The sequence below is a fragment of the Nomascus leucogenys genome, chromosome 10 (genome assembly GCF_006542625.1).
Source record: "Nomascus leucogenys isolate Asia chromosome 10, Asia_NLE_v1, whole genome shotgun sequence".
Taxonomy (NCBI): Eukaryota; Metazoa; Chordata; class Mammalia; order Primates; family Hylobatidae; genus Nomascus; species Nomascus leucogenys.
The window spans coordinates 74,460,605-74,473,619 of NC_044390.1; positions in this window are offsets into that span (position 1 = coordinate 74,460,605).

A 13,015-nucleotide genomic window follows, 5' to 3' on the forward strand; every position below is an offset into this window, starting at 1 on the left:
AGTCTCAATGTTCGTGATGAACCTGTTCTGCCATGATACCAATAATTGCTCGGTTCCAGGTCTCATTCTCTGCCAATCTTCTGAGCTTGGGGTTGGACTGCTTTTGTTTTTTGTTTCTGTTGGGGTGTGAGTCTTAGTGTCCTGTGTCTGTCCTCATTTGGTTAATTGCATGTTGCCTATTTAAAATCTCCCCCCAATGTTTCAATTAGATGAAGTGTTCTTTATGTTCTGCTTGGCAAATCAGGTTGCAAAGCACTTGGGGTCCTCCTGGTTTGGAGGGGAGGCAGGTATTATTAATTATACAAGAGCTGTGTGGGGCTAAATAAATCACTCTGGTAACACTGTTGTACTCTTTCCCAGGATTTGGAAACCAAGGAAATATTTTATGTGACATGAGCCTGGATTATTGCAGTAGCCTCCTAACTGGCCTCCCTACTTTCACCTTTGTCTCCTCCTCTCTATTTTCTATTCTCTACCCAACATCCAGAGTGATCCTGTTAAGATGCAATTCAGATCATGTCAGTATGCTCAAATCCTTCCAACAGCTAACCAATTACTCCCATAAACCCAAAGTCCTTACACTGATCTACAAGGCTGTGCATCAGCGTTCTCCCAACCATGCTCCAAATCTGGCTGCCTGCTGTCCATTTAAAAAATAAAGTCTTTTTAAAATGGAACACAGCCATGCCCATTTGTTTATTTACTGTCTGAGGCTTTCTTGCCACAGCTGCAGAGTTGAGCCATTGCAGCAGAGACCATGCATCCTGCAAAGCCTAAAGTATTTGCTATCAGCCCTTTATAGGAAAATCTTGCTGACCCCTGCCCTACATCATGCCCCATCTCCACTCCCTACTGTCGCCTCTCAGACCCTACCTCATCCTTGCTCACTTTGCTGCATCCAAACTAGGCTCTCTGCTATTCTCCTAAAAGCAACTTGTCCAACACACGGCCCGCAGGCCACATGTGGTCCAGGATAGCTTCGAATGTGGCCCAACACAAATACGTAAAAATAAACTTTCTTAATACATTATGAGCTTTTTTTTTTTTTTTGGCTCATCAGCTATCATTAGTGTTAATGTATGTTATGTATGGCCCAAAACAAGTCTTCTTTTTCCAGTGTGGCCTAGGGAAGCCAAAAATTGGACACCCTTTCCCTAAAGCATCATACACTCTTCCATCTTGGCCTTGGGCTTGGCTGGTCCTTCTGCTGGGAATGTTTTTCCCCAGGTATCCTCATGACTTGCTCCTTTCCTTCCCTTGGGGCTTCATTTGATACTTGCCTTCTCCCCAGGGACTTCCCTGGTCACTCTATTTAAATTATAGCTTGCCCTTGACAGCCTTTATCCTGCTTCCATTATTTGTGCTTTGCTGAGGGATTTTTCACTAACATAACGTATGTTTTACTTACTTATCTTGTCTCTACCCCTCCACCCCAAAGTAAGCATCTTGAATACAGGTATCTTTGTCTGTCTCGCTCTTTGCTATATCCCCAAGGTCTCAATTAGTGCCTTGCATATAGTAGGTGCTCAATGAATGTATGTCAGATGAATGAACATAACATTATAGGTTTAGAATTTTGCTGCATAACAGAAAACTCAAACAACAGGGGCCTGTTCAGGCCAGTAGGGTGGCTGCACAAGGCCATCAGGGGGCCTGGCCATCCAGCTTTCCTCTCTGCCATCTTTGGTAGGTGGCTTTTTTTCTCCCCATGGTGTTCTCATGAGTATGTGGATGTTCGCCTCACCTCTGGGCTCCCCTTCATGCTCCAGGTTATAAAGAAGGAAGTGACTGGGAGAAAGAGGTTCCACCTACATCAGGAAAGCAAAACTTTCTAGAAATGCCCAGCACACTTCTGCATGTATCTCTTTAGCCAGAAATGAGTCACCTCATGCTATGGGGGAGGATAGGAATTACAGTCTCATAGCAGGATGCATTAATACCCTAAAGGAAATCAAGGTTCTGGTAGTAAGGTGAAAGGGGAAATGGATATCAAAGAGGTGACTTATACCATTAGCCACAACTGGCCTTCGATTTTGTTCTCAGCTGGGATAAGTATTTAGAGGGTAGAACTTGGAGAACTCCTAGGACTCCAGAAAAGCACAAAGAGCAGAAATGCTGATTTTCCAAGGTCAGCCCAAACTTCCTCTGCAGTGTAGTCTCATAACTTCTCATGACCTTCCTCTGTCATTGGGCTTATGTCATGCTTACCATTGATACTCAGTCTTTAGCAGTGCGTGTAGCCTGTGGTAGATGCACAGAACTATTCCTATAATAAATAAGTGAAGTGAAATATCATTCTGGGGAGTGTGTACACACACACATAGGTACCTATATGTGGGTGTTTAAATGCCCAGGTTCCATTTATTCCATGCTTCCTTTACACTAGTCATATAACGTCTATTCAATTCTGCCAATAACTCTGTGAAGCCAAGAGTGGCACCCCATTTTGTGGTGAGAATTATAAAAGTCTCTGTTTCAAGGCTCAGTAACCTTAAGGAAGCTTTGCAGGAACTAATAAGTGGTAGAGATAAGACTCAAAGCTCTAGGCCACTGACTCTAAAGCCTATGTACCCGTGATCACAATCATTCATTTAGTAATTCAACAACTATATACTTGGTGCTTACCGTGTGCCAGGCACTGTTACAATGATCGTATTTCCTCCATGTAGAAAATATTTCTCAAAGCAAAAGACTTAAACTTTTGTAAGTGAAGGGTAAGACAAAGAAATTAAAATATAAATGTCCTATCTGTTTTTATCTGTATGTTTTCTTCTGAAAGTTTCTAGGTAAAGAACACACCCATGTACCTTCATTGTCACATGCTTATTTTAAATTTCTCAACTAGCATCATTTACGTGCATTTTAATTTGTTTAATGAGATCGTAAATTACTTGAGATTAGAGAGTATGTCTTATCTATTGTTGAGTTCCAATCCTAAACTTGCCTGCATTGCCTGCATTTAAGACAGTAAGGGGCACACTGAGTTCAATAGATTCCTGTTGGATGAAATAGAATTGGTATGAGACTGGGTTCTTGGCTGCAAGAAACAGAAACCTGTCCTGAGTGATTTAAGCAGGAAAGGGATTTATTAAGAGTGACACAGCCCACAGAATCAGTTTTATAATGTTGGCAGGAACTAAAAGAGGTTACATGGCAAGAATATAACCAAAGTCATGGCTGGGTAAGCTGCCACCACTGACACTACCCCTACTAGACACTCAGTCTGTCATTGCTGGATATTGAATGCTGATGTTCACTGCTGGAATACTGTATCATCTAGGTTATGCTGCAGTAACAAACAGCCCTATGTCAATATCTTAAATGACAAAAGTTAAGTTTTTATTCCCATTATCTGTCTCCCACGGTGGGGAGGATGACTCTGATCATCAGAGTTGCTCAAGATTCCAGGCTGACAGAGACTCCAGCTCAACTCAGGTGTTGGTGATCCCAGAGGCTGGAAAAATGAAGAGCATGAGGCCATTTGTATATCAGCTCTTGAAGCTTCTTTCTGATGTACCACATGCTACCTCCCTCTCACATTTCATTAGTGAAGGCAAGGCACATAGCCATGCCTAATTTCGTTAAGGGGTGGGAAGGTACAAATCTATTAAGTATCCCCAAGGAGAATTTTTATGTTTGTGATCAGCTTTGATGACTTCACAAACTCCAATACTACCTCCACCATGAATGTTTGCTTACTAGCTCTGCAATTTGTGCTACTCATTCAAAATTTAAAATCTAAAATCCTGGCAAGAGTGTCTCACTGGCACATTGCCCCATCAGAAAGACACATGAGAGAAGGCACATGCTGGTCAGCCCTAAGACCACAAATATGACTGAATTTTTCCTCTTGTTAGTTGGAATTTGCACTGCTGGTCAAGCTTGTTTCTACCAGGGTGATGCATTCTAAAAAGGATCTCTAGATGTGGGCTAACCTTTGCACCCTTTGAAGAGATAGTACTAGGTATTCAAACCATTTTTGGTTTCTAAAAAGGAATAAATTAATAAAGGAATGTGTCTTATTTATTCTTATGCCCTAGGACTCAGCATTCAATATGTATTAGTCGTACATGTTTCTGAAGTATTTTTCTAGATTAAAAGCTATTGAAAAAAAGTTGGGGGTCAAATAATTGTGGAAAATGCTGGATTCACTTAGTCATTTTTTGTGATAGGCAGCCTCTAAGCTGGTTAATGATCTGCATCTCCTGTTATTCATACCCTTGTCTCATACTCTCTCCTTGAGTGTGGGCTGGGTTTATTGACTCACTTCTAACAAATACACTACGATAGAAGTGATGGGATGTCAATTCTGAGATTAGGTTATAAAAAGAATATGGCTTCCATCTTGGGTTCCCTCTCTTGCACTTTTACTTTGGGGGAAGCAAGCTGTCCTGTTGGGAGCTACCTATATGACGAAGAACTGCAGCCTCCAGCCAAGAGCCAGGAAGGACCAGAGGCCCATGAACAGTCATGTGAGTGATCTTGCAAGTGGATCCTCCCCAAATGAGGCTTGAGATGATGGCAGCCAGGATGACACCTTAATCTCAGCCTGTGTGATTCCGAAGCACAGAACCCAGTTAAGCTGTGCTTGGACTCTTGACCCACAGAATCTATGAAATAATGTTTTAAAATGTTGTTTTAAAGTGCTAAGCTTCAGAATAATTCTTTACACAGCAATAGATAACTAGTATATTCTTTCATTCATTCGATAAATATCAGAGTGCATGATGCAAGGCTCTTGGGACATTTTAGTGATTACAATAGAACTGAGTTCTGCCCTTATGGAGTTAATTAATTTAAACCTGTTTCTATCCTACAGGAATAAATAGAGGCTTTAATATGTAAATATTAATCATGAATCTCTAAAAGGGGTAGAAAGTGTTTGGTGGATCCCAAACTTTAAACATTTTTATTTTGCTTGGCATTTTGTAGGGCTAATGTTTTGTGGAACACACATTAGAAAATTTTCTATAAGCTAAATGAGTTAATGAATTAAACTTGTAATTTTAAAGGCGTAAACTCCCCTGTAAAAATTTCAGAGTATGCCCCCCTTTGTTCATTATGAGCTTAATAGCGATTCTTCTTTTCCTGGACCACATGCACACTTTCACTAATCTATTTAGCAAACATTGACTGATTATCTACTATGTTGCATGCACTGCAAGCACTGGATTGTTGCTTGGGCAATGGTGCTGCTGTGTTTCTCCCCAAGTCTATTTGGAAATTAGCTAATTGTTTCATTTTGGGAGTAATGGTTTTGGTCACAATATTTGGGCAAAGAGCAAAGGAGAGAAAGAATGGAATTGGCTAATGTTAAAATCAAAGCCTCACTGAAAACAGTAATGCGTATTAAAGCAGAGAATTGTCCTCAAGGAGAGAAGACATAATCCGTATTGAAATAGTGCCTGAAACACTTTATTGTACTGTATTTAAAATGTTTAAAGAAAGCTTGGAACAAATAAAGCCCTGAAAAGGTCTTTCAAATTGAAATGAATTCTTGGCGTGCTTTTCCCTCAACGACTAAGGTCTCCCCCCACAATAGCCAGCTTCAGAGAAGCAGCGAGCGGAAGCCAGGTTTTTATCTTGATGTCTAATGTGTATCAAGTGTTTCATATTTTGGGTAGAAAGCAGGGAGAAAGGGACACCTCGTTTATGAAACGGACTGAAATGGCAATCTTATTTTGTCTTTGGTGCACTGCTCCTGAAGAATTCACATGACAGTCCCAGATTTAATGAGGTAGTAAATGTGCTGGGATCAACCTGTCAGCTAATGATATCCCATTTTTATCCCTGGAAGGCATTTTAGGTCTGGATTTATAGAAATAAGGCAGTGCTGGTGTTGGTAAAGGTAAGAAGAAATGGGATGGACTGACGACTCAAAAGTAAAATGTACAGATATAAAATAAAAGATAATCTTTATCTCCTTAAAATAGGGCAGACCTTTTTAACTTATTAACCTTAAAGAGAAGAACTGACAAATTTAACCATGAGAAAATTAAAATCTTTTGAAAGCAAAGTAAATAAATAAATTTAAGGGGGAAGATGACAAGCTATGGAGAATTAACTGCAATATATATGACAGAGAAAGACTTAGTATTTTAATTCTATAAGTAGTTCATATAAACCAATAAGAAAAAGACATCTCAGGGCCAAAGGGGTGCTGCTTCCTACTTGGGCAAGTTGTTAAATCTTTGGACCTCAGTTTCCTCATCTGTAAAATAAGAATTATAGGGTTGTTGTAAGGCAAGCTGATACATTTCATGCACTTGGAATGGTGCCAGACACATTGGGAATGGTATATAAGTGTTAGTTATTTCTCTTAAAGTGATAAATAGAAAAAAATGATCATGGCAAGTGGTGCTGATGTAGTAGAGACACAGGCACTTCTGCATGCTGCTAGAGGGATATAAATTGGTCCAGTCTTCTTGGAGAGCAATTTAGCATCATGCATCAAGCTCTTAGAATACTACATTGCCCTGGACCAAATTCCATTGCAAGAATCTTTCCCAAGAAAATAAGAAGTCAAACATATGAAGAAATAGCTGTAAATGGTTTCTTTTCAGAACTGTGTACATTTATTTATGCAATACTGGAAAGGACACAAATGTCCAATAATAACAGATTCAGTGAGCAAATTATTGAACATCCATTTAGTAGACTATATCATTATTATAGATGATGTAAGCAAAACTACTATAAAAGGCATTTTGGGGAGAATTAGAATATGAAATACATATTATTAGATAATACTATTACATCAATGCTGTTTCTTGGTGTGATAATGATCTTATATTTCCTTGTAGGAGAATATAGGATACATGCTGAAGTGTTATGATGTCTGCAGCATACTTTCAAGTGGTTCGGGAAATAAACATATATATGTTATTTCTGATATACATAAAATATCAGAGAATGAGAGAAAGCAAATGTTAGCAATGGTGAATCTGGGTGAAGGATGGATGGGGTGTTTATCAACTTTTCTGTTTAAAATTTTTCAAAGTAAAAACCTGGAAAAACATAAGCAAACATTTGAAGACCCACAAAAAAATGATATATTTCAATGAAACAAATGGACTATAAATCAGTATGATCCCACTTTTGGTTAAAAGATTAGGATTAGCTGGTATTTTGGGGGGAGGCTGTCTATGTGCCATATATTGTGTAAAGCACTTACGGGCATTGTCTTATGTCATTATAACCCCCCATGAGGATTAGGAGGAATTACAATTTTCCCCACGTAAACAATCAATAGATGAAAATTCAGAGGTTAAAAACTTATCTAAAAACCACAAACCAGCCACTGGTATTTAAACATGGGTCTTTATGACTTTAAGTCCACATTCTTAACTATTAACACTACTCTTTTGCACAAAGAGCAGGAGGTTGCTACAGCTGCTGAAATGATATTGATTGTACTTCATAATTATTGATAAGGGTGGTAATGGAGGTACATGTTCAATGCTTTAAAGAAGCAGAGCAAAGGGAGGGGACTGTTCTGTAGGGCAGAACAGGAGTAGTGTGGTAGTTTTTACCAAAATGGTAACATCTGAGCTGGGCTTTGAAGGATGCATAGGAGTACAACAGGAAACAAAAAAGTAACAGTATTCAATACAGAGGGAACAGCATGAGTAAAGACACACACTATCTTTAAGAAACTATTAAGAACTGTCATCTGTTTTTAAAGAGTGTGGGGGTTGGTTATCAGAGCAGGGTGGTAGCTAATTAGGTTGGACAGAGACCAGCACTACTACCTTCTGATGCAATGGGAGCTAGTGTAGAAGAATGATCCAGGCAGCAGAGTAGAGGTAAGTTTGCAGGGACAGTAAGTCTGGCACTGGGGACATCAAGTGATGACCTCTTGGTAACAATCCCAACAGAAGGTGATGAGTGATTTTACTGGGATAAGGACAGTGGGAAGGCATTGCTTGGATACTCTCCCTAAAAATTACCTGTCTTGCAATATGATAAACTACCTACACGTGTGTCTTATCTCCTTGATGGGTCCTTTGCTTGTCTGTACTCACAACCATGCCTGACATTCTCCTGCCCTGCCTTGCCTACTTTGTATCACGGGGAACTCCCCTTCCCAGACCCTCTTGCCCTCCAGCTGCTTGGTAGGTTTGCCAGCAGGAGGCCCTGGCAGAAGATGGGAGGTATGTGGAGAGGAGATCCCTGGGCTTTTCTGTCCCTCTCTGTCTGCTTCAGATTGTGTTCCTGGCAGCAGCTGTGTCTTACCTTTGAGTCCAGTTCCTGCCAGGCAGCCCCTCCCAACATAGGCTTCTTCCTGCTCAGCCTCCACTGTGGTTCTAGCTCGTGTCGGTTGGCTTCTGGTAATACCATTTCCTTCCTTGTCCCTCCAGCCTTGGGGGTGGCTGAGGCTGCCTGATGGTGCAAATTGCTCAGCTGCCTCCTCCCTGTCCCCCCTCCCTTTTTTTTTTAAACAGAGTCTCGCTCTGTCACCCAGGCTGGAGTGCAGTGGCGTAACCTTGGCTCACTGCAACCTCTGCCTTCCGGGTTCAAGCAATTCTCCTGTCTCAGCCTCCTGAGTAGCTGGGATTACTGGCACCTACCACCACACCTGGCTAATTTTTGTATTTTTAGTAGAAACGGGGTTTCACCATGTTGGCCAGGCTGGTCTTGAACCCCTGACCTCAAGTGATCCACCCACTTAGGCCTCCCAAAGTGCTAGGATTACAGGCATGAGCCACCGCACCCAGCCTTCCCTGTCCTTTTAACTCCTCAGCTCTCCCATGCCTGCTGTAAATTATTCTTTGTTTAGATTCTTTTGGATTAAAACACCTAGAGTGGCTTCTATTCCCTGGCTGGACTCTGACACATTCCCCACCTACAGCAGAAGTTCCTAATGGACAGAGACTCTCTCTCCATTTTTGGAATTCCACAGGAGGGACATGGCGGTTACTCAAGAATTATCTGATTGATTTCCTGGTCTCAGATCCCATCAGTAATTCTCATAAGCTCTCCTGTGTGGGGTCTGCAAAGAGAAGATATGGGGGAAAGAGGAAGGAGTTCTTAATCCTCCTTCCAGGGGCTTTGCTTGGGTTGTGGAGTAGTTTCCTTTCATTCATTCATTCATTCCTTCAATCAACAAACATGTTTTGAGTACCTAGTAAATGCTGGGGATATAGAATGAGCCTTTCCTTGTGGAGCTCACATATTACTAGGGAACTTTGGTGCACCAAAAAGCCACTGGGGAGATGAGGCTGGTCCATTTGTACCAGAGTCACTGACTAGAGAGAATCTGATTAGGAAATAGAGACTTTCAGGGTAAGACTTTTTGGGGGCAGATTCTGTGCTAACACACCTATCCATTCACTCCAATGAGCGTTCCTTGAGTACTTGCTATGTGCTTGTTGATGGAGTTTAGAGTAGTGAATGAGACAAATAGGTCAACATCCTCATGCATCATACAGTCTAGTTGGGGCGACAGATATTAAGCAAATAATGAGATAAATCTATAATAAAAACCAGAACACGTGCACTGAAAGAGAAGTAAATATCTTATGAGAGCTGATAGTAGGAGACCGTCACCTAGCTTCGGGTTTCGATGGTCAGGTCAAGTCTCCCCAAGGAAGTGAGACCCAAGAAATGCCTGTCCTATTTGCTTACTGCTCTCTGAGTGCTTGTCACCAACATTCTCAGATTTTAACAGACCAGATTGCCTGAAGATAATGAACTTAGAAAGGTCAGCATTTCCTCCAGAGTCTGTTTTGCTACATAGATGGGTGTGCTATTTTAGCTGTTCTTAGGTAGCTTGTCTGGTTTCGGGGGTCTTAGCTTTGGTTCTGTTTGTAAAGTTATTTCTAGTTAATTCATTATGCAGAAGGTATAGGGGTTTGTCCTTGCTATTTTATACTTGGTTATGTTTTTTCATCTTTCCCTTGCGGTACTATGTCTATTGCGCTGAGATATAATTTCTATCGCCTATACTTTATTTGGGTAAATGATTTAGTTGGGATTGCTCGGTAGTAGGATTGATTGGGTTTGGGGCTAGGATTGGCTCAGGTCACTAAACTGACCTACTATAGAATAACATTCCTGGTGGAGCAGAACACTGCATTTGTGGTAGCTGTAATGATTGTCCACAAACATTCCATTTCCCTTTACGGGTGGGTGTTAAGATTGTAGTTTCCTGCTCCTTTGGGGTTAGATGTGGCCATGTGCCTGGCTTTAGCCAATGAAAAGCAAACAGAAGCGATGTGGGTGTGTAACTTCCAGGTGAAAACCTTAAAATGTCAGTTTTATTCTTATGGCCTCCACCCCTTTTTCTGCCTCATCAGTTTTAGAAGCGTGTGTTGAGAGGGTGCTTCCAGGGAGAGAGATGATGGCTTTACCACTATGACAAAGGGTGCCTGACACCCAAGACATAAAGAATCACTGCTAGGAGGGCCATGTTCACATTGGGATATGCTCTGACAGCCCCCAAAGTTAACAGGTACAACTATACCCCTTGTTTTAAAAGTTGCCTTTTTAAAGCTTTTTGAGGCCGGGCATGGTGGTTCACACCTCTAATCCCAGCACTTTGGGAGGCCAAGGTGGGCGGATCACTTGAGGTCAGGAGTTTGAGACCAGCCTGGCCAACCCAGTGAAACCCCACCTCTACTAAAAATACAAAAATTAGCCAGGCATGGTGGCAGGCAACTGGAATCCCAACTATTCGGGAGGCTGAAGCAGGAGAATCGCTTGAATCCGGGAGGTGGAGGTTGCGGAGGCCATAAGAATAAAACTGACATTTTAAGGTTTTCACCTGGAAGTTACACACCACATCGCTTGTTTGCTTTTCATTGGCTAAAGCCAGGCACATGGCCACATCTAACCCCAAAGGAGCAGGAGGTTGCGGTGAGCTGAGATCACGTCACTACACTCGAGCCTGGGAGACAGAGCGAGACTCCACCTCAAAAAAATAAAATAAGTAAAGCTCTTTGAGTTATGTGACCTATCTGCTCTGCAAATGGGTGAGCCATTATGTTGACTTTGCAATTCTATTTCAGGAGAGAGTTCAGGAGTGGAAAAATACATCTCCTTCTGATTTGAAGCAGACTGAAATTGGGTGGGTTCACTTATAATCATCTACCCAGTAGGAGAGTCTTCCATTCACAACACAGACATTAGCCTTAGCACAAGGATCATTGCGGAGGTTTACACATACTGTCTATGCATTTAGGAAACAGCTGATATTTGCATGGGGTGTGCTCAGAAATGATGCAGTGAAACATATAGAAGTTGTTCATTCATGTGTGTAATTCTCAAACTTCCCCTTTTCTGAAATTCATTGCACTTGCAGCTCTTATTAAAGTCCTTTTTTCAACTAAAAGCTCAGCAAGGGCAAGCTCCAGAAGGGAAGCTGAGTCCCCATAGCCTCCTGCCCCATAGCACTGTACCTGACCTATAATAAAAGTAACCAGCACTATCAAGCATTTACAGTGCTAGCCAGACACGCTTCTAGTTATCTAATTTAAACCTCACAGCTGAGCCTCTGAGGAATGTATTATAATTCCCGACTGAAGATGAAGAGCAGAGGCCATTACTTTTAATTGCAAAACCATAATTTTGCACCAACCTAATAGTTAAGTAGTAGAGACAGGATTCAATCTAAGTGGTGTTGCTTGGTACAATCATACATGGTAGACGCTCAGAAAACACCAACATGTATGAGTTCAGAACTCAATATGTCTGAGTTCAGCCAAATGAGGCTAGTTTGTATTATGGTTGTTGGACTAGTTGTTGTGCTTACTCTTTGGTTTCTAAAATGCTGAAAGGCAAAGTATTATATTAGTACTCTGATTGACAGGAAGGATTCAAAATAGTGGGTGAAAATAACTTTGTTTTCTTTTAAAATAATTTTATGGCTCTGATAAAAATAGTATCTGTTTATTATAAAATGTTCAGAAGTTTAAAAAAAGAAGAAGAAAACATCAGAATAAAATTAGAATAAATGAAACTCAATTAGCCAGGCATGGTGGCATGCACCTACAGTCCCAGCTACTCGGGAGGCTGAGGCAAGAGGATCCCTTGAGCTCAGGAGTTCGAGGCTACAGTGAACACTCCTGCCACTGCACTCCAGCCTGGGCAACACAGTGAGACCTCATTTCTTAAAAATCACCAGAAATCCAACAAACTAATTATAGCTATTGTTTCTATCCTTTCAAGCAAATTGACACACTTATACACATATTTAGCTCTACATAAGGCATTGTACATAAACAGGATCATAGTACATATACTCTTTCAAACCTATTTTAAAAAACATTTCTTCATGCACCAGTATATTGTAGAAATAAAGGTCACCGTCATTATTCTTTGCAACTGCTTAAGGTTGTTTCTCAAAGTCCTATGTGACAACATGACCAAGAGCTTCCTTTATATTTTAAAAAAATGTGTAAGGATCACCTTGGATAATATCAGAAGATATGATTTCTGGGAAGTCACAAGGACTACCCACTGACATTTTGATATAAATCAGTAAACTACCCTCCCCAAATGTATGCCGTCATTCATCATCACTGGTTTTATAAACCTTTACCAATCTGGTGGCAAAATAATCCTAGCAATTTAATTTCTGATTTTTAAAATATATTTTTAATATTTAGTATATGTTTATTGTCTAGTAGTATTTCTTAGAGGATAACATATATTACTGGTAGTTTTGAATAGTTATTGTATTAGTCTGTTCTCAGGCTACTAATAAAGATATACCTGAGACTGGGTAATTTACAAAGGAAAGAGGTTTAATTGACTCACAGTTTCACATGACTGGGGAGGCTTCACAATCATGGTGGATGGCAAATGAGGAGCAAACTCACATCTTACATGGCAGCAGGCAGGAGGACTTTTGCCAGGGAACTCCCCTTTATAAAATCATCAGATCTCGTGAGGCTTATTCGCTACCACGAGAACAGTATGGGGGAAACCGCCGCCATGATTCAATTATCTCCACCTGGTCCTGCCCTTGACACGTGGGGATTATTACAATTCAAGGTGAGAGTTGGGTGGAGAC